Raw genomic sequence first — 26755 nt, forward strand, 5'->3', positions numbered from 1 at the left:
CAGAGAGATGGAACACACACAGGAAGGGAATGTGAAGACAGGGGCAAAGATTAGGACAGTGTGCCCACAAGCCCAGGGACACCAAGGACTGCCTGCAGCCGCCGGACGCTGGAAGAGAGGCAAGGGCCAGATTCTGCCAGGAGCCTTTCGAGGGAGTGCAGCCATGCCTACCCTAGTTTCTGACTTCTGGCCTTCATAGCTGTGAGAGAATATGTTTTTGTTGTTTTAAGTAACCAGCTTGCGGTAATTTGTTACCGCAGCCACAGGACACTAACACGAACCACAGAAATGGAAACCCTCACACAATCTCCCCACGTGGGAGACACATGAAGCACCAGAGTATTCTGCTACTCTCAGATTTTAGGGTTCAGCTCCTCCTCCTTAGAACCACAGTCTCAATCACCTGTGAAACAAGGACCACATTGGCCTCATCCCCAGAGAACAATGACCTTATTTAGCTACATTATATACCTTCCTCACTAGACACTCAGGGTTCAGACATGACTGTGGGTTCAAATCTCAGCTCCTATACTGACTATGGACAGTAACTTTGCTTGGCTAATTTTTGAGTCTCTGCTGACCCGTCTGTTATATACAGAGGGAATAATTGTATCTCACTGGGCCGTCATGACGATTCAATGAAATAATGTGGAAAGTTCTTTCAGCAGTGCCCAGCACATAGTAGAAGCTCCACAGGACTGCTATTTTCATCAATAATTACAAAAAGAAGGAAATGAGCAGTATTGTCAATAGTGGAAGAAAATCTGGATTAAGTATCAGAAAACCAAGTTTTTTTTTAAGTGTATGTTTTTACAATTCTGGACTATCCACATACAGAATCAATATACAGATTAAAGTAATGACCGCCTATATTCCCCACTACCCAAACTTAACAAATATGAATGCTCTGGCACATTTGCTGCTGATTACTCAGTATTCTTGTATTATATTTTTCTTATTGATAGGATTTGTTAGATATTCCTGAAAGTAACAAGTTGTGCTTTTTTTTCTGTTTCTTAATCACTCTCACAAGAGGGTTGTCAATTTTATCAGCCTCTTTAAATCACAAACTTGACATCGTTAATTCTGTTGCACATTTATTTTCTATCTTGGTAAGTTTTACTTATACTATTTCCTTCCTTTTACGTTATTTGGGCTTTATTTTGTCCTTTTTCTAACTTATTTAGGTGGATGTTTTTGTAGGACGGGTCTCCTCCAAATAAACTCCAAGACAGAGATGAAGGTACAGGAAATGTCAGGAAGGGGCCACAGAATCAGCACCTGTGAGGGACTGAAAAAGCAGGATTGAGCAGAGAGGGACATTGAACTGCAGTGCAGTCCTGAAAATGGCCTCAGCCAGTCCCGAAAGGGCAAGTACTGGGGCTGGGATGACATCTGGGACAAGGGGGCTTTCTGTGTTTTCTTAGATTCTCTATTTGTCTATTTGGCATCCATTAATTACAGGGCAAATAGCCAGACTTGTTCACATCTCCCCTGGGACTCCCCTGGGACTCCAAACCACTTCCTTATCCAGCTCTCACATACCAAGCCCGTGTTCCCAACCCCAAATCACACAGGGCCAGTATGGACAACCCTGCTATGTCTCATGGCCCGCTGAAATCATTCAAACCAGCCACTTTCTAAAGTGCTGTCCTAAAGTTTTCCCTACCCTGCCTGGCATCTCCCACAGAAACCCTGATAAGGATTCTGGCCCCGGGCTCCCCCTCTCTCCTGCCTCTGCCTCCAGACCCACACTGGTGCTCCCCATGTGGCCCTCCTGGCATAGCAATGCCCCTTTACCTCCAGAAATGTAATAAAAATTTCCTTTCAGTTGCCTTGTCTTTTCCATGTCATTACTCAGTCATCTCTAGAAATTAAAATCCAGCAGGCACAATGGAGAGAAGGAGCCAGGCCTTTATTCCTCCACAAGTAGTTATTGGATAGGAGCCGTCCTGAAGAAGAGGATGCAGCCAGGGCAAAGCAGCACTTGTTAGCCAAGGATAAATCCCTAAAGGGACTCAGCTAAGCCATGAGCACCTCAGTCCTGAATGGAGCATCTGGACAGCCCAACATACAGACGTTTAGGTTTTCAACTTTGCTTCTTTGCTATATATGCATTAAAGGCTAAAAACCTCCCTCAAAGTATACCTTTACCTGCATCCCATGTTTTGCTGTTCATTTGTGTTACTTGGGTTTTTTTGATTTCATTAAAATCCGTTTTTTGACATTTCAAAGTATATTACATAATTTCCAGAAATTTGTGGATTTTCCAGTTATCTTTCTGTTACTACATTCTACATTAATTCTGCCATGGTCAGATAACATATTTTGATGTCAGTTTTTTGAAATTTGTCAAAACCATATGATCAAGTCTGGTAAATTTTCCATGCACACTTGAAAAGTAAGTGTATTTTGCATTTGGGGGATATAGTACTTACTTATGTCAATAATTCAAGTTGCCTACATTCTTCCAAAAATGTTTTCTGTATATTCTGTTATTGAAAGAAGTTCACTAAGCTCTTTCACTATGACTGCAAATTTATTTCTCATTTTAGTGCTTTTGATTTTTGTTTTATACATGTTGAAGCTATCTATTAAACATGTATATAAATTTAGAATTGCTATATATTGGTGGTGAATTGACCTTTATGAAACATCTTTATCATTAAGCATGCTTTGTGCCTTGAAGTCTACTTTGATGTAAGTATAACCAACCTAGCTCTCTTTTGGTTATGCTCATATAAAAGTAAGAGGTAAAATTAATCATAATCAAAAGTCAGGAGAGTAGCTCCCTGGGGCAAATGGGAGATAGATAATGACTGGGAGGGGTATGAGGAGGGGTCTGGGCAGCTGGTGAGGATCTGGGTGTTGATTGCTTAGATTTGTCCAGTTTGTAAATGTCATTGGTCTGCAAAATTATAATATGTGTACTTTGTATATTTCAGTAAAGAGATCTAAAATTTTAGTTTCAAAGAAAAAGAAAATTAAACAACAGCAACAAAAATAAGAGTCTCAATTTTCCAGGAAACATTTCGCTTTGTTGGTTACTTTGAACTTACCTGGGTGAGCAGGTGAAGACAGTCATTGAGCCAGTCCCGTGCCAGGTGTTCACAGAGGAAGGTGACTTGGTTTCTTTCTTCAAGGTGTTTAACTAGTAGGAGGGACAGACTTGTTTTTTAAAAATTCATAATTTCATGTGGTTTTGAGTGCTGTAATAGAGGTTTTACCTACTGATGCAAGGGGAGGCAGTAAGTGATATCATGAAGGAGGCAGAAGAGGGTCTCAAAGGGTGACCCCTGGGCTTTCCCCCAAAAAAGACAAGCACATGTCCCCAGGGAGGGAGCGGCAGTCTGAGTAGTGTGTAAGGGATGGTCTATCCTGGGAAGACCAGGGAGTTCGCTGTGTCCTGAGCTTTGGGTTCAAAGGAGCAGGTGAGACTGAAGGAGTGGATGGGAGCGGGTGTGAAGGGTCTGGTGTCCTGGTCACGGGGTCCCAGCAGAGGCTTGGATGGGGAGCCCCAGGCAGAAAAGGAAGGGAACAAACCCTGGCAGAAGGTGCAGTGGACCAGAGAGTAAGGTTTTTCAGCCATGAACCTAATTTACTCTCCCAGCTACCCCAGGAAAAAGTGGCTGGTGGCTACCAGAAACTTAAATAACCAGAATGTTTTTCCTCAGTGTCCTGGATCATCATCACCTCGTTGCCATGCAAAGGAACAGGAGTTGTGGTCTACAGGTCACTTGTGCTGACTGCTAACATTCCTTTCTTCCTATCACAGACCTGCTGTGTGGCTTTGGGAAAGTACTTCAACAGTTCAAGGCCCCCAGTGTCTCCTGGATAAAGTAGGGAGCCAAGCCTCGTGCCCCACGGCAGGGCTCTGAACACGCAATCTCTCCAGAACCTTTTCATTTCAAGCCCATGACTCTCTAATGATGATCCCTAATGTAGACTGAACACCTCTGGGCTCCAGGCATTACTAACTGCCTTATACATAGAATCCTTCTAACAACGTCACGGGGAAATACTGTTATTAGCCCCAGTGCACACACCAGAAACCTGAAGCACCAAGAGGGAACATAACTTGCCCAAGGCTGGCAGACAAGAACGAGCAAAGCTGGGATCTGGACTCCGGAAATCTGTCCTCAGCACATCTTTAGCCACTATGCTTTACTCCCTCTGGGAAAGTCAAAAATGTTGCAACTTATATACTTGTATTTCTGGAGAAATTCATATAGTTGCTCAAAAATATTAATTTCCTTTTCATCCTGTTTCCCATGGTGTTTGCTCCAAAGCAGAATTCCCTTCAGGCCTATTTAATTTGGCATCAAGTATTTTATTGGCCAAACATCAATTTTATTAACATTTCATCTTATGAAAGTTCAGTATAATTGTACTGGTTACATTTTCTCACAACATCATTTTCACAGGGGAAAAATAAAAGCAACTTAGCAGAACCATTGTGTTTGAAATCAGAAGGAGATAGTTAAAAAGATAGTCCCTCTTGCAAGGTGTTCTTCACCTGTGCCCCCTGGAGAAGGAGCCACAGATAGGTCCCTCCCAACAGGACTATTCAGTTTGGGGTCTTAGGATGATATGAAGGAGGGTTCATTGCCGTTTCAATCCTCCAATTCCATGGAAACTGAAATCTGAAGCAAGTGTGCTTAATTCACAGAATGTCAGAGCTGGTCTGAGAGCCATTCATTTAATCCCCATCATGAAATTGATGTTCAGAGGAGCTGTGTCCTGTCCAACATCATGCAGTCACTTATCATCAGGGCTGAACCTGGGTTTTCTGGGTCTTGCTCAAGTAGTCTCCCACTAGTCCAGTCCAGGGGAGAAGAAGCTGAAAAAGATAAAATAAAGCAAAATTTGGACTTGATTTCGTCTTCAACAAAGTGTGATTGAGTCTTAAAATGTTTTGTTTCACTAAATCCCTTAAAAATAAGAGTAAGACATCAGGGAAGCATGCATGGGGGAGAGAACTAACAAGCAGCCCTAAATCCGCACCAAGGAAATGAGCAAGCACCGGACTCCGTCAGTGGTCAACTTCCAGAAGACCTTAATTTTCAGAAAGGTCAACCAGCAATGCTTAGTGTGACCTTCAAATGTGTGTTGTCAAATCACACATCAATGCTTCAAAAAGACAGTGTAGCTGTTCATTAAGAAGTTCCAAAGAGCCTATAATCCTAGCTCGTAGGAAATTAATGTTCCTTTAAACAATTCCAGGTTTCTTGGTCCAAGCCAGAGGTCTGCAATGCTTGGAGAGATATTAGTGGTCTATTAAAAATTATATGGAAAGAAGGAAGCCAACCAAGCCTGACTGTCCTTGAAGACACTAAGCAGTTCCCCTTGGCTGTGGCACCAGAACAGCCAAGGCTTTTCACACATTTGTGAGCAAGGTACAAAATGTATACAACAGATCACCATATGTACAGAGAGGAGCTGGCCCTTAGCAGGAAGACATGGGAGCTCATGGTCAATGAATGTGGTCATGCCATTTATCAGTGGGTGGCCTTAAAGAAGCCTTGCTGCCCAGGTCAATCACCTGTGTCAGTAGACAATAACGTGGACAGAATAGTGGGCTATGGATCTAGTCCTGGTTTGCTGCTTACCCACTGTGTTATCTTGGGTTTATCATTTCCTCTGCTTAAGCCTCCATTTCTTTACCTGCAAGATGGGCAAAGCAGAGCTGTTAGAAGAAAGTGATAACGTCTGTGAGCAGGTAAAGTTTTATCGTCATTGATTACTATTATTCTTAATATTCTTTGTATTATCATCACCTAATTGCTATCTTAATATGCATAGTATTATTATTACTTTATCTCCAACTCTGACCACACAAGAGTGTCTACATTATAAGGACAAGAGGTGTGGGGCATAGCTTGGTAGGGTGAGAGTTTGGGAATGCTAAAAATGACAATGTTTAGGTCTAATGAAGTAGGAAATAGGGAACCATTGAAGGCTTTTCACCAGCTGAATAACATGTTGAATTGGCATTTAAGAAAGACTGATCTGACAGGATTATGCCAGATGGATTAGAAAATGAGGAAAATGATCACAGTAATGCAGGAAGAAGGGAGAGAGAGGAGGAGGCAATCACCAGACATCCAAGGAATCCCTGAAGATTAAATATAGAGACAAAATACAAAATGCACAAAAGAAAGTGAATTCATGAAAGAAGAACAGGCTGCTATATACAAGGTAGAGTCAGAACCCAAAAATAAATAAGTAAAAGGGAAAAAAATTGTCTTGGAATTTAAAAATATAGTAATAGAAATGGTAAAAATAAAGATTTTGAAGGTAAATTTGAGAAAAATCTCCCAGAATATAGATGAAAATGGAAGTAAAGATTGGTGGTGGAGGGTGGGGGTGGATAAGAAAATTAGAGCCCTGTCCAAGAAGTTCATTATATGGAATGGAGAAATCACCAGAAAGGAAAACAGAAACAAAATAATAGGGGAGATTTTCAAAGAAATAACCTTCAAGAATATTTTCTAGAACTGAAGGCTTGAGTTTTCAGATTGAAAGAGTCCATTGAGTGTTCAGCACAATGGACCAAAGAGGATCCCCACAAGATACATCATCATGACAGCTGAGAACACTGGAGACAAAGAGAAGGTGATACAGTCTTCCAGAGAGAAAAAAACAGGTCACATGCGAAGGGCCAAGAGTCACGATGGCGTCAGGCATCTCCACACAACAATCCCCCCACCTAGAAAGCAGAGGCACAATCCCATGGTAACTGTGAAGGAAAGTAATCTTTAACCTAGAATTCTACACCCAGCCCAATTCTCTATCAAGTGTGAACATAGAAGATGTTCAGATATGCCAGGTCTTTAAAATTGAATGTCTCATGCACTTTTTCTCAGAAAGCTATAAAAGGATGTGCATTAAAAAGAAAAGGAATAAGCCAACTAAGAAAATGATACAGCATATAAGAAAACAGGATCCACTCCAGGAGAGAGGCCAAGGGAAGCCCCAGGGTGATGGGGGGAAGCCCAGACATGAACTCTCCATTGAGCCTAGATGGGCTCAAGTCAGAAATCACAAAGACATGCTTCTTCAGGAACAAACGTGTGTAAAGTACCCGATATGTCTGAACAACATTTACCTAGTCATAATAATAAAAAGGCACACATTAACCTAAGAAAATTAAGGGGAAATGAATTGGGAAGCTGGAAGAATCCAAGGGTGGAGGGAAGGGAAGAGGAGGGGAGAGGGGAGAGATGAGGGGGAAAGGGAAGTAAGCCCGATCTTCCATAGAGGGAGGCAAACAGAAATCAGCCAGCAGTAACATCAGCCCATCCTTCATCATACGGAGGTAATCACAACAAACCAACCAACCAACAACAACAGACAAAAGAGTTGGAATGTGTGGCCTCCAGGGAAGGCTTGGGAGAGATGGGCAGGAGGCTGCTGTTGCTTGTAGCAAGCCCTGGAAAATTATTTGGCCCTTTAAGTTGGGTACATGTTAATTTTGATAAAAGTAAAACTTTAAAAAAAGGAGAAATAAGCAAGACATTGCAAACTTAGAAAACAGGAACACAAGAAACCTCATTCTCGACTCAGGTGAAAAGGCAGGACTAGAAAGACAGCTTTGGTTGTCATGGCAACTACCTTAGCTCGATGGCGTTAAAGGTTTGAAAACTCATCCCAGCTCTGCACAAACTCACTGTGTGACCGGGGCAGGAAGCCCTGGGAACTCCCTCAGCCTCTGCTTCCTTCTTGGAGCACGGCAGGAGTTAAACTGGAGAGTCACGGAGGTCCTGTCCGAGCCTCCTTTCTGTGCCCACGGTGCTCGGGTAAGAGGCTGCTCCCTTGCCAGGGAAGGCCAGGGAAAAGCCCCACGCGTCACATGGCGGCCACACAGGAGAGGCAGCTCAGAGGCCCTGAGGCTCACTCTCCCCCACTGAGAGCTCAGGCAGGTCCGCAGCTCTGTGTGTGTTCAGAGGGATGGAAAGGCACCCTGGGGTGCTGAGTCCAAGACTCCCTGCTTCTAACAAGGCTGACTGCTGCCTACAAGTTCCTCCTTCCCTCTCAGTCATAGAGCATCCCCAGGACAGGTCCCTCCCTGTACACCCTTTCCACCGCGGGTCCAGTCCAGGCAGAGCACAGCGGCCCAGCTGGTCACCACTCCTGTGGACTCTGCTGCTTCTCTGCTTGAAGTTTTCCCAACAGGCCACCATTGGTGCTACTGGAGGTGATGGTGTCAGGGCCTGGGGTCCACAGCACCTCTGCAGGGCACCTGGGGGCCTAGAGACCCTCACCAGGCAGAGTGAGTGTCCCTAACACAGCACCCGGCTCAGAGCATCCGCTCTTGGACACTGAGATGCTCGCACTTCGGGTAATAAAAACAGGCTGGAAAACTCTTTGTGACAAATCAAAACAAAACGCCTTGCTTTGGCAGTGGGTTATTTATTGAGAATCACAACATTTAAGAGTAGCGGGGGATCTAAGTGCCTGTGGTCTTGGCCAGTCCTCTGAGAATTCATATTCCAGGCAGTCATACTGCCGCAGGAAGGAAGCTCCGAGTGGGAACTGCACAGTAAGGACTCCACTTTCTTCTAAACAGGGAACCAGAAAAGCTTTCGGCTTGTTATAAATCATGAAGCCAGATATCCTCTGGAAGAAGGAACTTTCACTGAGTGAAGGATTCCTTGTCTGCGTAAGTCTTCTTACACAGCACTGGCCTTCTGCGTGTGGCAGAAATAGCCTCCATCCCAGATTCCCACTCCCACCCGCTCAGCCTTACTCTTAAAACATCTCCATACAATCCAATAAAATAAATGAAAACTAAAGAGGCATGGGTTTAATATTACAGAGATGTAACGCAAGTGTCGCCAATTGGACAACTTCCCCATTAATCAGAAAAATAACAAGGTTTTTGTCCTTGTTTTTCTTTGTGGAACATAAAGTTAATGCTCTGTTTCAGGAGGCCATGTGGATGTATGGAGAGGGCGGGGACGGAGAATTGAAGCCCGGCTTGCCCTGAATTCACTACATCCCCCAGGAAAGGACTCCAGACCAGATTTTCTCCGACGTGACTGCACTAGGATCACTCGAGCGCCTTCTTAAGGACTCCGGTTCCCGGGCCCCCTGCAGTTCAACCTCCAGGTGTCAGGCCCACCTTCTCTGTCCCGTCCCCAGCTCCAGGGTCTCTCTCCCCACTAACTGCTCTCAGAAGCACTCACTGGTCTCTCTCCTCACTGAAGAGCGAGGGCTTCTGGGGAACAAAACCCAGGGAGTCAAAACTTCCCAAGGCAACAGCTCATTATCTGGATTGCAGTGATGACTTCATCAGCACATACATACGTCAGAGCTTATCAACTCATGCACTTTAAATATGTGCAGTTCACTGTAAGCCTAGTATACGTCGAGAAAGCTGTTTTAAAAAAGCACGTACTCAGATCATTGGAGTACAACTTCAGCTTCAGGCCTCCTACACAACCATTTTCAAAGGCAGCAAAGGGCAAATACGCACGTTAAAGTATGACGTCTAAGCTGCTATGACCCAAAGTTCCTAAAACCCTGTGGCCTGAACAAGAGAAGCTCCTTCCTCTGTCTCGTGTCAGCCCAGAGAAAGGCAGGCTCCCAGGCTGAGCGGCGTCTCTGCTCCACAAAGTCACTCCAGGACGAAAGTGGCTTCCACCTTGTTGCTCGACACCTACAGGATGGAAGTTGGTCACCCATGGCCCTCCGTGGCCACATGCTGGCCTGCACAAAGGTGGGAAAGAAAGAAATCGGAGGGCAAGCAAGTTCCTCGTGGGGAAAAGTTGCAGAAGTGACACATCGCACTCCTGCTCACACCCTGTGGTGGGAACATGGTCAATGCCATAGCTAGCTGCAAGGGAAGCTGGGAAATGTAGTCAGTCTTAAAGGAGGGAGCAGAGTTAGCTCTCTAGTATACTGGGGACAGGAAGAAAAAGTATGGGGAAAGCAAAACTCAGTTCTCAGCGAGGTAAAGCCGCCCAGTGGGTCACTACCACAACGAGCGGTGTGTCAGCTTTCTGGGGCTGCTGTGTCAAAGCACCACAGACCTGGCGGTTACACAGTAGAAACTGACTGCCTCCTAGGTCTGGAGGGTGGAAAACTCAGATCAGGATGTCACAAGGGTGGTTTCTCTGAGGCCTGTGGGGAGATTCAGGTCCAGGCCTTGTTCCTGGCTTCTGGGTGCCTCACGTGGTCCTTGGCCTTTGATGGAGTTCTCCTTGTGTGTTCACACTGCCTTTCCCTCTGTATGTGTCTCTCTGTCCACGTGGATTATTAGGAGTTCACCCTATTCCACTTTGACTTCATGTTAACTCTCTGTAATGTACAGAGACCTTCATTCCAAATAACATCACATTCTGAACTGTTGGGGGTTAGGACTTCAACATATGAATTTAGGGGGACACAATTCAACCCATAACAGGTGGTAAAAGAACAGAATTTGAAGCCAGGAAACTGGAGTTCATGCCCCAGCCCTGCCACCGGCTGGCCATGTGATGCTAGACAATCCCCCGAGGCCTGGTCTCCTTGACCTCATTTGTCAATGAGGAACTAGCCACAGCTGTCTCACAGGGCCGTGTGAGGGACAGACGCGCAGGTCTGCCGAAGCCCCGAGCAAACTGTAAAGGGCTGTGGCGGCTCTCGCTGGCCCGTCCCCCACCCTTCTCTGCTTACAAGTTCAGCTACAGAGGAAGACGTAACTCCTGGCACGAGCCCACCTTCCTCCCCTGTCTCTCACATTGAACTTTGAGGAGGATTCTTCATACTGCTCCAGTCCGAAGGGGCCTCTTACAGAAAAGCCCCACCATGGGCAAAATATCTTCAATTCCCTTAAAGGAAAAAAGAAATCCCTTTTGTTCCACAGATGGGTAATTGTATTCACTGTTTCCAAATGTCAAAATGCCAGCCTGGGCCGGCTTTCCACTGAGATCAGACAGGCCCCCTGGGTCTCCCTTCTACTGATGTGGGTGTGCATTTAGCCACGGTGTAAAAGCTGACTTCTGAGTGGGCTCAGCAGACTGCGCCGTTCACACGGCAAAGAAGAGATTGGGTGTCAGCCTCCCCCTACGTCAGACAGAAGTCATGCCCACCCCTGGGGAAGCCCTGTGAACTCCCCAATGGGACAGTCTGTGTTACCCAACACTAAGTAACAAAACCTGAGCATCTCTTAGCTAAGGCACTGTGGTAATCAGATTGCAGTGTGTAAATATATTAAATCAACATGTTGTATACCTTAAAACAGACAGAACAGGTACATATCAGTTATATCTCAATTACAGGAAAACTGGAACATATTTTGAAAACAAAAGGGTAAGCAAGGTTTTCCAGTCTAAGTTGTTAATTTTGTGATTGAAGGCCAGACTATGTCTTATCATGAATTGTTATTTGTTGGTGCTTTTAGAAATTAAGTTGGTAACCACGTTGATGAGGGTGGAGGGAGATGCGCCCTGCGGCCGGCACACCCCTGGAGGGTGCGAAGCTGCTATGAACTCTCCTTTTCCCAGGGCATCCGGCAAGTGTGCTACCAAAGCTTTAAACAGTGCCTCTGCCCTACGGAAAGAATCAGACAAGTTTGTAAAGTTAAGGATGGTCTTTATGGCACTGCTTACAACAGCAAAGAACGCCAACAACCTAACTGTTGGGTGCTAGCCTGCAGCTTGTCCCCCAGGACCCCTTGGGCCTCGTCCCCAGTGTCAGCTCCTCTGGGCACCTCCCCGGGGCTCCTCTCCTGGCGCTGCCATGCCTCTTCTCCTGGCGCTGCCATGCCTCCTGCACACCTTGCCATCCCAGCTGCCTGCATTATGGTCCTTTTCGTCATGGGTCTCCTTTAACTACACCAGAGTTCAGCAAACCAGGGTGGGTCCGCCCACCACCTGTTCTGTAAATAAAATATTTAGGAACACAGCTACACCCATTTATTTACACATTGTCTATGCAGCTTTTACAAAGATCATGTGACCCACAAAGCCTAAATATTTACTATCTGTCCCTTTATAGGAAAAGCTTGCCAACTCTGAACCAGGCTATGAGCTCTTTAAAGAAAGAAAAGGGTTACTATGTCTGCATCCTGTGAAGCCTATGTGGTGCCAGGCACACAGTAGGTGCTTCATAAATCTTTCCTGGGTTAATTAATAAACGTGAACAGTCAAACAGGCAGTGGTTCTCATATTTGTATACGCATCGGAATCACCTTGGGCGTTTGTTAAAATGCAGATTCCCAGGCCAAATTCCCACAAGTCTGACTTGATGGCTATGGGGTGAAATGAGGGAATATGCATTTTATTGATTACGCATTCCTAAGGCGACCCTGATGCTAACAGGCCTTAAATCTAGCTGTGTCAAAAGGTACTGATGGTGACATGGGGAACCAAGTGGGTTTCTAGCAATGTGATGGGCTAGACAGTCGGAAAACCCAGCTGCCACACACTGGAGAAAACACAAAATGTAATTTAAATGTAGAGTCCAGCTCACAAAAGCTATAAAGGAAATGTCCAAGGCACAAAAATGGGCAGGAACTGACAACCAGAGATTGCCACAGGAGATCAGTGGCCACCTGCGGGAGGCACAGAGTTTGTTTGACTTTAAGGCTGGGGTGCTCGTGGGCCGGCTGGGGTCAGGAGGCAAGGCCCTCGGCCCAACACGATGGGGAGTGAGAGTTGAGGACGCTACTAGAAAGCAGACTATACCTTCAGGGAGGGAGGGATTAGAAAAATCCTGCCACCAGCCACCAGCCTCGGGAGCTGACTGACAATCCGGTGTCTCTCAACCATGTCACCCTTTAAGAATTCTCTCCCTATAACAACGAAGCAAAACTGAAGGAACAAAACAGCAACAGACTCACAGACTCCAAGAAGGGAGGAGCAGTTACCAAAGGGGAGGGGTGGGGGAGGGCGGGTGGGGAGGGAGGGAGAAGGGGATTGAGGGGCGTTATGACTGGCACACATGGTGTGGGAGGATCACGGGGAAGACAGTGTAGCACAGAGAAGGCAAATAGGGACTCTGTGGCATCTTACTACACTGATGGGCAGTGACTGCAATGGGGTGTCGGGGGGACACGATAATATGGGTGAATGCAGTAACCACATTGTTTTTTCATGTGAAACTTACATAAGAGTGTATATCAATCATACCTTAATAAAAAAAAAGAATTCTCTCACACAGTTTACACCCATATTTAGTGTCAGCAGTTACACCCCTTATGTGGTTGAAGAACCTTGACGCAGAGAAATTAACCTACAAAGCCAGGCCAGGTGATAGTTGTACTATCCTGAATCAATATTTGTCGGTTGTTTTAGAAATTAAGTTGGTAGCCTGCTGTTGATGAGGGGGGTGCCTGGGGCACTTGAAAGAAGCACATGCAAAAGCTCCTTCAAAATGCATCTCCACCCCCAGCGGCAGCGTGTCCCCTGGAAATGAGCTCACACCCCACAATCACCAAACAGCGGGGGCAAACCAGCAGCCATACCAAGGGCAAATGACAGAACTATCGTGTTCTACTTGTCACCGCCTTCCCAACACTCTTTGCTCCCAGACACCATCCCCTCCTGGGACATCTGCTTCCGTCCCTGTCCTCCCCGCAGTGTGTGCTCAACCCTGGTGATGAGAGTTTATAAAACATAACCTGATCACGTCTCTTCCTCGGCCCAGAATCTTCCAGTGCTTCTCCATCTCACGAAGGGTGGAAGTGTGGGCTTGCCATTCCGAGCCCCTCCCTGCCTTGCAGAGCTCAGCCTGAAGACTCCCCCTGCCCCCTCAATCTAGGCCCAAGGGCATCCTGTGTTCTTCAAACATGCAGACTATCTCCCCCTGCTCTATGTTTTACCTCTTCAGCTTGTCTGCTGTCTGTCTTCTCTACTATATCCTAAGTGCAAGTCAGGGTTTTTGTCTGTTTTGTCTCTCACTGTGTCCCTGGTGTCTAAAACAGTCCCTGGCACATACTAGATGCTCAATACATGATGAATGAATGAGCAAATAGAAAAAATCATTGTAGAATTCTAATAAAGGAGTCATTTAATCGTATTAGTGCCTCAGAAAACTCATTCTTCACATGAAACCATGATTATTGCTCACCCCTACTGTCTGTATGTATTGATTTAATTGCCACGGGGACCATATGAGGTTAAGGGGAAGTGATTATTTTTATCCCTACTTTGTAGATGAGTAAACAGACTTGAGATCTTAATGTCTTGCCCAATGTCACACACAACAGGTGGGTGCAAATTGAACCCATGCTTCAAGATACCTCACTCGGCCACCTGCCAATCTTCCCCTAGTTTCAAGTTTCCCATGAAATCCTTCTTGACTCGTGAAGGATTTGGAGCTAAAACCTAAAATCAAGTGTTCCTTAAAGAACAGTCCCAGGGATGAAATGTCATTTAAGGAGGTGTCTCATGGCAGGATTATTTCTGCAGATATTTCATCCAGGAAGGGTGTGAAGTGGGAAGCGGCCACCTCTACAGGGTCAGTGTCAATGTGGTTGAGTTGAGCTCCAAAGCCCACCCAAGGGGACCCAGAAACCCTGGGCTGTAGCCCACGCCCACCCCCAAGCAGCTGTTCCCTGACGGCTCTGGGTCTGTTTCCTCAGGACAAAGAAGCTGCTCAGGGGGAAGTGATGCTATGTCCTTCCAGCTCTGAAGTTCTGCTTGAGTTGCTGAGAACTGAGCTTGAAAGGCCAGCATGCTCATTCACCTTCTCTAGTAAACATTCTCCTGACCATTTCCTTGGGAAATGAACCCAGACACAGCTCTTGGCCTCCCCATTGGCCCTGGTAACTCCCAGAATGCACAGCCTGGTGTCACAGGAGGATGTGCCAAAGTTCCGCCATTAAAACTGACCCAGGACAGAGCCAAAGCCCAAAGCCTGGGCTCCGGCTCAGCCCTGCCTCCTAACAGCTGGGCAACCTCAGCAAGTCCCTGAACCTTGTATCTCAGCTTTCTCCTCTACGAAGTGGAGCGATCACTGCCCCAGCTGGGTGGTGTCGCCGAGGAGGCTCATTGGCACTAGCACCATGAAGCACTGGAGCCCCGACGGGGTCAGCATCTCTCCATGAAAATGAGTGTCGCTGGGATAGAGAAAAGACTGGTCAGCACTCCCAAATGCTGCGAAGAGGAAGACCCTCCTGGCTCATCCCTCTGCTCGCACTGTGGCCCGGGCTGTGCGCCAGCCTCTGTCTTGGACCCCTGCACAGAGCTCACCAGGACCACCTGTGCTTTTGGCAGAGACTATCTTGTCTGAAGAGAACGGACTGCAGAGCAATGAAACACCCACATCCCAGTGCCCAAGGGGACACGGCAGCGGCCATGCATAGGACTACAAAGGACTACAGAGTGATGGATATTACTGGGAAAAAGTGATTTGTAAATACAGCTTTACCCCAAGAATATTTCCTAAGGCTCACCTCACAGCTGTTCTGTGCACTGGGGAGGCGGGCCGTAGGGGAGCGCTGCAAGATGCCTGCCCCCCTGCCCTGCGCTCTCACCCTCGCCCTGCCCCCTTCTGTCACTTCCCAGTACTGCACAGGCCAGCACAGTCCCCGGTGGGGTGCTCCCCTACCCATCCCAATCCCTGCCCCATCAGAGCAAACTCCTCCCAACCTGCAGGCACGTCTCTGTTTAAAACTGACGCCCCTGAAGAGCCCCTCCCAGGCCCCTCGCCAGGATAATCCCCTGTGAGTTTAGCAGCCTAGGTTTGCTCTCTCAGTCCTGGCACATTCCCTCTCTCGAACTTACCACACAGGCAACTACTGAATCATTAGCATAATTCAGTGCCTGTCATTCCAACTAAGAGTAAATTTTGTGAGGAGACAGTTGTCTATGTCTGCCCTGTCACTGCTCAATTGCCAGGCCTGGCATCTAGAAAGTTCCAAATTGTCAAATGAGTGAATGTATAAGAAAGAGGGAGCCAACATCTCTGATCCATCCTGTGTTCCTCCCTGTGTCCCATCATCGTGTCCTCCTCCTTACCCCGAGCTGGCGGGCTTACAGATGAGAAAACAGAGCAAGAAAACAGAGCGATGTCTGCTGGGCCAACAAGTGGGGGGAACAGGAGCTGTCCAGGCAGCATGACCCCAAACTCAGTGTCCCTCCATGGCTTCTTGCTGCTCCATGCCCTGCAGTTCAGGGGACCCCCTGAAGTCTCTAAAGTCACCCTGATGGGGGTCCCACATGACAGCCAAAGGATGGACCCCTGTGAGTATGGAGTGGGGGCATGTGGGGACATCCATGGGACACAGGCCCCCTCTCCCAGCACCGTGTGGCCATGACAGTGCACAGTGTGCTCACGTGTGTCTCGGTCCCTGCAGGCTGGGGTGTCGGGGACTTCACTCCACATCCCCCGACTGGGGAGTGAGGCCTGAGGAGGGCCTGGCCAGGCCTGAGCTCAGAGGTGGTCTGCGAGGCTCTCAGGCGAGCAGACGAGCAGTAACGACGGCAGGCCCTCCGCCTGGCAGCCGCGGGGACATGTGATGGTGTTACTGAGGCTTCAGCGTGAGCACAATGGCGCCCCTGGAATCCAGCTGAAGGGAAAACAAGATTACACAAATCCCCCAGCTCAGGGACTCATCAGGTTAATGAGGCTTGCTGCCTGCCACTCTGCGGTCAAAGAAATTAATTGTAGTCCCAGTGCCCACCTCACTTAGGGGAAAACAGAGCCTCAGATTGCACATTTGTGGACCAGCTCTTAGCACACTGGCCTTGACTGTGGCCTTGAGAGGGAATCCTCCTCCACCCTTCCATTCATCCATCAAATACTGACAATGCATCAGTCCTCTCCTTAAAACTTACTACCACCTGTCTGACCTTGACAGGTAGCACACAATAGGTATAATAATGATGATGACCAACATTTGAGTATTTACTATGTGCCATTCACATGCATTATACCTAGTAACACTCACAACAATCTTATGAGATGGGGACTACACTCCCGTTTCACAGATGAGGACATGGAAACGAAGGGATAGAGCTTTCCCAAGATGCCGCCAGGACTCGAACCCGGTGTGGGGATCTCAGTGCGGGGCACAGGAGGGCGGAGGCCAGCTCTGTGAGAGGGCCTGGGCTAACTCTTCATCTCTCTGAGCCTCAGTTCTCTGCTCAATTTATAGGTGCAGGAAGACCCTGTCTCACAAGATTGGATGAGGATTAGAAGTGGAAGTGCATTTGGAGTGGGGATCCCAGCACATGGCATGGAGTAGTGTAGAAGAATGGTTTGAGCCCACAACTCTCATGGTCTGGCAGCTCCCAAAGGCAGGAAGGACCACAAACTCAAGATGCAGTGAGGCCTAGTGATGCTGGGGGGTCAGACTGCCCTGGAATGGAAGTCTGGGCCACTGACCAACTGTGGGACCTTGGACCCTGCTGCAAATTCCTCAATGGTAGGGCCCTGGCCATAGACCTCTTCATGTGTTTTCTGATGCCCAGCCCAGGGCCTAGTGCATAGGATAGTTGATGGATGGAAGGAGAGATGGACTGGATGAATGGATGGATGGATGGATGGATGGATGGATGGATGGATGGATGGATGGATGGATGGATGGATGGATGGATGGATGGGTGGGTGGGTGGATGGATGGATGGATGGGTAGGTGGATGGATGGGTGGGTGGGTGGATGGATGGATGGATGGAAGGATCAGTGGGTATTTGGGCAGAATTTCAGAACTAAGAGGGGCTGGTCAGCTCAATGCATCTCTTCCTCTTCAAGTGAAGAGACCTACAGTGGGGAACTCATTTGCTCAAGATCACATAGGGGCTGAGGGCTCTCGGCCCCTTTTACCTTGTCCCTCCCTCTAAGTTTTCCAATGTCATTTTTCACTCAGGTTGTAAGTCAACTTGGAGCAGGGGATCTGGATCACACCACCCATGGTCCCTGCCCTGTGCCCTGTGTCTGGCCTGAGCTACAGGCGGTGCTGCCTCTCTCAGCCTTCACTGGGACCCCCATCTCCTCCAAAGGCCGTGCTCTCCCTCCTCCTCCAGGGCAGCCTCCCTGCCCGGGGGACCAGGATGCCACTTCCAGCTTTAGCAATGCTGAGGGCAATAAATCTTCTGCCACCTGTTACTGAGCCTTCACTTGATGTCAGATTTAAGTCAACCTTTAGGAGGCTGGTAATAACAATAATAGCAACATTACTAAGAGCCACAGCTCACCTTAACTGGGACATATGGTGTCCAGACTAGCTCAACTCAGTGAAATAATTATCAGCATTTTAAGATGAAGAAACTGAGACACAAAGAGGTTGATTGACTTGCCCAAGGTCACACAGCTTGGCACTGAAGAAATCTGGACTTGAACTTCGAAGTGTCCGACTGCAGGCCTGTGCACCTATTTCTTTATCACTCTTGCTTCCACTGATCACACAGAAAAATGAAGTCCGTGATGACACTGACTGCACCTTTATGGAAGATTTCATAGCATTTTCTACTCAATTTTTCATGAGCTCTCAAAAACGTAGGAAGGTGGGTCCAAGTGAGTCCTGCCTTCACCTGGACCCTAAAGCTCTCTCACACACCCAGATACCAGAAGATTTAAGGTCAGCAAGCATGGGTCCTGACCCTAATTCTGCCACTAACTTGTTGTGCACCTTGAGGAAAATCACCTCTCTGAGCCTCCTAAATAACAAGTCAGCATCCTTCTGTCTTTTAAGTTTAAGTTTAAGGGAGAGAGATTCCAGGACCAAGGCTTTGCAAAGTCATCCTGGGTGCTCAGATGTTTGACACCCAAGCATGGAGGAAAAGCATTCAAAACAGAGCTTCCCCTGAAGCCCACTGGAGAGTTCTTCATTTATAAAGCGTCTGCAGGAGCTGAGGGGGACTTTGCAAGAGGCCCCAGTCAATGAGCTGTCACAGGGGCGGTGATGAGGTGAAGACGCCACTCCACTGCAGCTCTTATGCCAACAGCAGAGGGAACTGTCTAAACACTGGCCTGGCTGCTGAGGCCACGGGGGCCGCCTGCAAGCTTGTCATCCCATGAGCTGAGAAGAGAGAGCCGCACGGCCCCACAGTGGCAGGGAGCTCTGCCAGCCAGGGCACTGCAAGGACTCTATTGTGTCCTTGTCTGGTGGCCGCAGCGACACCCGCAGCCTGTACAGAATGGACGTCTTGCCCTAAAAGGGCTGCTGGAACTGAAGCAAAGGGAAGACGAGTAGGAGCTGAGTGTGAGCAAGACCTGGGGATTGGGAGGAACCCCCGGGCCAAGGCCAGGGCTGGCTGGGGAAAATCAGTAAGTCAGCAGAACCCACCACCCTCTGTGGCCAATCAGCGGCCAAGGGCGGTGGTGTTAGTGGGAAGTGGGGGGAGTGGTCCTACTGGGGATGGATTTAATTCTCTCAATACCTCTGCAACGTGGGTGCTATGGTCACCCCACCTCACTCATGAGAAAGGTGAGGCTCAGGGGCTAAGGAAATTGCTGTTACGGGCTCTCACGCTGCAATTTCAGGTTTTAAATCCAGGTCTGCTGGACTCGGACCCAGAGAGTTCCTTCCTCAGTCAGCCATTCCTGCTTCTGGCCGCTCACTGGCCCTCTCACCAGCCCCAGGCAGGCCCAGCGGTCAGTCCCACAGGCTGGTTGCGTCGAACAGAAGGTGTCCAGCCTTCAAGATACCAGCGGCGGCCGCTGCAGCAAGCGCGTCAATGCCCCGCCCACAGCACCTCCCACCCGGGGGCCACCGGGGCGAGTTCTCAGCCAGGGGACGGGCTCCTGTCTCTCCGGCAGCAGGGGCTCCTCTGGCCTGGCAAACGGACACGCCTGCAGTGCTGGGAAGTGAGCACCCGAGGGGCCCCCTGGGCCATTAAGGGAAACCGCGGAGGGTAAGCCCCCAGGCCCCCGTCTCCTCTGGGCGGGCTCTGCACTCTCGGAGCCGGGGGACGGCGCCCTGCCGGCGCATAGTGGAGACCCGCCCCTTTTGCTTCCCTCGTGGGCTCCCCTTCTCTTCCTGCCTCACTCTCCTTCTCTGGGGCCATCACCCAGACAGATTACTTGAATCATCATCTCATTTCAAGATCCGCTTTGGAGGAACCTACACATAGACACAGCCCTGTGAGTAGCAGGCACAGTGTTTGACAAAGGGGAGCTCCAGGCCGCACTTGCCCTCAAAGCCCGAACTCTCCGTCATTCTCAGCTCCGCTCCTGTCGCTGGACTCCATCGCATTTTTAATTTCCTAGATACTCACCTGGTGAAAGCTATTTTCACTTCCATCCTTACCCGTTTGGGGAGTGGACTTTAGGGCCACTTGCCAGGGCCCCGCATCATGTGTTTTGCCTGCAGTCACCCAGGTATATACTGTTCCCTGGCCCCTGGCCCCAGGTAGCTCCTTCCTCTGAGGCCACCCTCCTGGTGACAGAATTGCCAAATGTGCCCCATTCTCACTTATTTTCACGGACTGTCAAGAATTTTCTATAGCATAAGTCCCATGAACAAGGCAGGAACAAGAAGGAAGAGTCAGTGATGTCCCCTTTGCATCTGGATTAGGCCAGGGAGTGGACAACGATGTCCTTCAGTCAAAGATGACCCCCAGGGTGAGGGGAAATTTGGCAAAAGAGCAAGTGTCAAGTTTACAGTGCCAGAGGGACAACCCAGAGGAGGCGCCCGGCAAGTGAGTGGGGCTGAGGAGCTCAGTCACGGCTGACTCCATGGAGCCCGGAGATTTCCAACACCAGACTGGTAGGCTAAGCAAGCAGGGGGGTGAGATTCTGCAGGGCCAGGGGCTGATCCAGGTTTTGAGGGGCTAGGAGCTTATACAATTTGGGTAGGGGATGCTTTATTAAGAATAAAAGCCCACAAAATTATAAAAACAAAATTGCACAGCCTCTCTTGGAGTCTCAGAAGGGACCCATGCAAGTGAGGGGTACTGCAGCTTAAGCTTAATTGACTTCAGAGTGAAACCACCTCCTCAGTAGGGAGCTAAGGGACAGTATCATGAAAGTTCTTTCTAACTTTCCATCTCCATCACTAGAGTATGAGCATCTTGTGGCCAAGAATAATGTCGGGTTCACCTGCAGCCCCAGGGGATGGCCCAGTTCATGCAGGAAATAGAAATGTGTCTAGGTATTTTTGGAAGAAGGGTATTCAGCATGAGAAATGAGTCCCTACAAAATTATTGGATGAACTAGAAGAGTAGAAGTCATGGGGTTGCTACTGGGCTTCTGGCCTTAAGATCCCCTCACCACTACTTCAATTCTGAATTCAAGAAACTGTAGGAAATCCCTGTGCTGCCCCAGCAGCCCCACAGCCATGCAGTGAAAAGAACAGAGTAGGACACAGAGTGTGGCCACTGAAAAAGCTGACATCTGCCAAAGCCTGGTCATCAGCAGCAATGACCACAGATAATGTTCTGCTTTCCAAATCTTGCACAAGCTTCATCTCATTGGCAGAACCTAAATTACATTCTGGACTCTAGCAGCAAGGGAGTCTGGGAAAAGTAGTTTAATCCTCCTGTGCCTTGTGAAATGGCAGGGTGGGAGAGATCACGGGAGGGGACACAAAGGGATCAAAGCACCTGCAGGAAGCATCAAAGGCAGTGGCACACACTGCTGTTTGGGTTATCCACTGCCACATAGCGAATTACCCCCAACATTTTGTAGCTTGAAACAACATTCGTTATCTCATGTTTTCGGTGGGTCAGGAATCTAGGCACAGCTTAGCTGGGTGCTCTGACTGGGTGCTATCATGGTGCCAGCCCAGGGGCTGTGGTCTCATCTGAAGGCTCCACCGGGGAAGGATCCACCCGCTTAGTGGGTATTGGCAGCATTCAGGTCCTCATGCCTGTTGACAAAGGCCTCAGTTCTTCACTGGTCATCGCCGGGAAGCCACCTTCAAAGCCCCTCCCACATGCCAGCTGACTTCACCAAAGGCCATAAGCCAAGAAGTCAACAGAAAGAATCTGCTAGTAAGATGGAAATCAGTCTTTTAGAACCTAATGACATAAGTGACATCACATCATTTTGCTATATTCTAAGGTTCCCACAGTTACAGGGAAGGGCTTATACGGGGAGTGAACTCTGGGAGGTGGGGATGATGGGGGCCACCTTTGGAAGCTGTCTGCTGTAGGTGCTAAGCAAGCATTTGGTGAATACCAGAGTGAAGAAAGGGAGAGAAGAGAAAGAGAGATGAATGTGCCAGAGGAAGGCCATCTAGCTGCCCCCATGCAACTCCACATGGTCATAGAATCCTGAAACCACCTAGCTCAGAGGTCCCCAGGGAGAAGAGCCTGGCACAGCCGGGGTCGGAGTGGGACCGCCTCTCTGGGACCAGCACATATGACACTGATGGATGAACCAGATGCCAACATCCTGTTCTAAGGAAGGTAACTGCCCAGGAGACCAGGAGTTCAGACCATCTGGATTTATTGGTATGTTTATATTTTGTGATATATATATATATATATATACTTATTTATCATTGTCTCAGCTTGACTTCATTTTGCCTTCTCCTCTCCTAAAATTTCTATCTCCTTTTGTCCCTTTTTCCATTCTGTGGCCCCAAAATCCTCATCGGAGACAGTTGTGACTGAGGAGATCCACTGATTCACACTCAAGGGCCATAGCATCCCAGGCCCTGCACCAGGCACCAGGCGCCAGGCACCAGGACTAACAGTTCCTGTGGGAAACACACAACCCTTGATTTCAAGGTCCTTGCAGACCTGGAGTGGGGATGAGAGTGCAGACTGTGATGGTTCAGTCTGATCAGAGACAAGCACAGGGAAGGGGCCCAGGATTCCAACTTGGAGAGACAAAAATGCTTCCTCCAGGGATGCCTCTCAAGATCTGTCTCAGAAGCTGAGTGAGAATGCAGTCCAAGGAACAAGAGGCAGAACATTCCAGGCAGAGGAGACAGCAGGGCAAAGCCTGGGGGCTGAGACCTGGAGACAAGGAGGCTGAGTTTGGAGGGAGTGGAAGGGAGTTGAACGTCTGCATGTTCTCTAGCCTCCTGGAATACTTTTTATAAAGAATGCAGTGTTTGGGGCATCTTAGTTTAGTCTTTGTTTAGAAAAGGAAAAGTATTGAGGAGCTTCTCCTTAAGAAAGTCTGGTAGACTAAGACATCAGCCAGCTAAAAAGAAATAAGGTCATCTTATTACTTGCAAATATTAGAACACATACTTCCTGTCAGGAGAAGCTAAAAGCCTCTCTGTGTCTCAGTGTTTCCATCTGTAAATGGGCTGATTATATTTTACACCTACTCACTCGGTGGAATCACTGGGGATCAATAAAAACTAGGTTCCCAGGCAAAGTCACTTTCTGAGTGAAGATCCCCTCCTTTGAAGGGCGTTGAGGCCCTCAGGAGGAAATAAAATGCATACAGAAGCATCTCTGTTTCTCTGAGAACAAAGTGCCCTGACCAGTTTGCGGGCTTATGGAATAGGTGGCTCACCAGAAGGGAGAGGTGGGGACGCAGGTGGAGCTGATGAGAACCAAGGGTGATTTACAGCACTAGAAATAGATATGGGAAAATAAGTAACTCCACAGACAATGGACATGCAGCTGTCAGTGAGACTCAGGTCTGCAAAGCAGCTTTAATGACATGAGAATATGCTTGACAGAATATAAAGAAAAGAAAAAATTACAGGATACAAAACTGCATGCACAGAATTATGGTAATTGTTCAGAAAATATATGTGCAGAAGACAAGGAGTTAAAGAAACTTTGCTTAAAGAAAACATCCAGGTAGTGGTATCAAGGCTTTTAATTTTACATGGGATTCTTCAAATTTTTACACGTGATTCACCAACTTTTCTAGGGAAGGGCATGTTATGCTTTGAACTCAGAAAGGAGAAACATTTAGAAATGAAGATAGAAGAATAGGAGGAGGGGGGAAACAGATTAGAGATGGAAAGGTGGAATGGAAAAAAAACTTGTCAGAAAGGAAGAAATTTGGGCTACTCACCCACCTCAACACTGCACTGACCACATGCTGTATGCTGGGTATGCTTGAGACATCATGGTAAACAGAAAATAAGATGAGGACACTCCTCCAAGGAGCTTCAGTGTGGGAAGAGGCTGGAAAATAACAGGCTGTCCTGGCACCTGTGCTCTATGCTAGAGCTAAAGGGAATACCAGGGCTGTTGAGAGAAAAAGGAAGTCTAGAGAGATCTAGGCAGGCTTCCTGTAGGAGGTAATACTTGAGCTGAGTTCTGAGCAAGCAGTAGGAAATAGCTTGACTTCTCTCTGAGAAGGTGATGGGGAGGAGTGAGCAAGAGGAACAGACAGGCCAGAGAAGGTTAAATTTTGAATGTTGTTACAGAGAGTATCTTTCTAACCAGCCAGTCACCATATGGTCCTAAACATCAGCCTGCATCTCCTCATCTCTGTGAGGTTTACTTTTTAGTATCTTCACATTTGAGTAGTGTTTTATTGTTTTAAAAAGCCCTTACACATCATCTCATTTGATTCTCGGACAACTTTTTCATAGAGATATCATTAAAACTATCCTTTTATATGTGATAAATTTGAGACCTAGAAAAGTGAAAAGGGGGCATGTAAGAACCCAGATTCTGGAGCAGACAGTGCGTGTTCCAGTGTGGACTGAACTGTGTCCCCCGGAAATTCATATTTCCTAAGTGTGATTATTAGGATCCCTAAGGAGGTAGCTAAGGTTAAATGAGGTCATAAGGGTGGGACCCTGATCCAATAGGACTGGTGTCCTCAAAAGAAGACAATGAGACACCAGCAGAGAAAGTGCCCAGAGAAAAGGCCATTTGGGGACACAAGGAGAAGATGGCCCTCTGCAAGCCACGGAGCCAGGCCTCAGGAGGAACCAACCCTGCTGGCTCTTTGATCTTCCAGCCTCCAAAACTGCGAGAAAATGTTTAAGCCAGTTGTTTAAGCCAGCTAGTCTGTGGTATTTTTGCTATGATGATTCCAGCTGACTAATACACATCCATCAACACCAGTTCCGCCATTTGCTGCGTGACCACATGCAAGTTGCTTAATCTCTCTGTGCCTCTTTCCTCAACGGTAATAAAGGGACAGAAACAGTAGCCTACTTCCTACGGCTGTCATGAAGGGTGCAGCAGTTCCTATCCATAAAGCATTAGAACACCCCTGGCACAGGGTAGGCTCTGAATAAGGACACTGTCTTCGTAACCTGTCTGTGGCCGCACAGCTGTCAAGTTAATGAGCAGAAATGCAGCCCCAACCCCGTGAGGACCACTGTACCCCACTGCCTCCCCTTCGGCAGGCACCACCAACCCTTTCACACCCCGAGAAGCTGAGTCAGCCCGAGGGGCTCTGTCTGGACGTTTCCACTTACCTGAGCCCCGAGGCAGGTCTTACCTGAAGGCAGCTTCCGCCCACCACGGCCCAGGCCGCCGACCCAACCAACTGACACCATGAAATAAACTCCCAGGCAGCAGGACATTTGGGCTGTCACGTGTCTCAGCCATTTTTTCAGCCAGTATCACTGGGCATCTGCTGGTGTCCTGGCACCTGTGCTCTATGCCAGGTGTCAGCCCCTGGGGACAAACAGGCAGCAGTGCAGGCAGACCCGCCCTCGGGGCGCACAGGACGTAATGAGCACACGTGGGTCAGCCAGGAACGCGCGTCACGTGACAGCAGGTCCCCGCGTACCCAGCGTCCGCGATCACCGCTCCCGGGAGCAACGGAACAGCGGCGGCTTCTGACCCCGGCTGCCCCGTATCCCCTGCGGCGAGCTCCCATCATCCCGTCCTGCTCCCTCCCAGGTGACAGAAAGTTCCCCGCCACCATAGTCGCCACCATGGTCTCCGCGTTGGGCATGAAGATCTAACCCCAGGTGATAACGGAAACCAGAGCTCCGTTTAAACGTGGAGTTGTCCCCTCCCCGGCTTGGGCCGCTCCGCACGGAAGGAGGCTCCTCATCCTCTCTCTCTCTCTCTCACTGACTCCCCGGGCCGGCTGCGCCTCTTCACCCCACGGGAGATGAAGTGCAGAGAAGGAAGGAGGGGGCGGGGAGAGTTCCAGGGAGCTGCTGTCTTCTCACAGCCGGGCCCCTCAGCTTCGTATGGTGAGAGGCAGGCTCTGGGTCCAGCAGCAGGGGACGCAGAGCCAGCCCTCCGGCTGATCCTTCGGGTGTCCCTTCACCAGGTCTGGGGTATTTGAAAGGTAACACTCCCTAGTCCCCAGCCCTCGAAGCCAGCAGCTCTCTCCAAAGACAACCTTCCAGTTTCTACTCTCTTGACCCTCTTAATGTCCTCACCTTGGGTTAAGGGTCCAGGAGTCATGCCACCATTCTTGAATATTTCTTTTGGAGATAATGCACCATGAGGGGCTCTCTCACAGATTCTACTGCATCTGATAAACTGTCTTGGCACCTCAGATGTGACAGAGGTCCATGGGTGCCTACCACAGTGCCCAGCACAAAAAAATATTTTTGAATGAATGAATGAGAAATATAACATAAATGTCCTTTCAGCCTAACATTTTCTTTTTGTCAATTAATTCATTAGTATTGACACAGCATGCTTTCATTTGTGATTTGGGTTAGGAGAGACAAGGCACTATAATACCATATAGCTGGGCCACGGGAGGACTAGGGATAGATAAGACAGGAAGGAAGGGGGAACAGTGTGTGAAGGAAGAGGGAACAGCATGCACTTAGGTTCAGAGTATTAGTGAATAAATGAATGAAACCAAAATAAGAGGAAAATAATAATGACCAAAAGAGCCCCCTTTACAGTTAAGTACATACTGAACCATTATCTTGGGCCAGTCCTTGTTCTAAATTCTTCACAAATGAGAAATTGAGGCAGACAGAGTTAAAATAACTGGTTCAAAATATTGCAAACAACCTGCATATCCATC

At 48.3% G+C, this 26755-nt stretch overlaps 1 long non-coding RNA gene across 1 annotated transcript; it reads right to left on the reverse strand.

Annotated features, from left to right (window-relative positions):
- Positions 1–3778: 3778 nt before the first annotated feature.
- Positions 3779–25783, reverse strand: LOC118930199 (uncharacterized). Its single transcript, XR_005031924.2, has 3 exons — positions 25250–25783; positions 9401–9711; positions 3779–4840 (listed from the first exon to the last, which is right to left on the reverse strand). It is a non-coding gene; the product is annotated as an uncharacterized LOC118930199 (long non-coding RNA).
- Positions 25784–26755: the final 972 nt, after the last annotated feature.

Source organism: Manis pentadactyla, chromosome 5, assembly GCF_030020395.1.
Source record: "Manis pentadactyla isolate mManPen7 chromosome 5, mManPen7.hap1, whole genome shotgun sequence".
Taxonomy (NCBI): Eukaryota; Metazoa; Chordata; class Mammalia; order Pholidota; family Manidae; genus Manis; species Manis pentadactyla.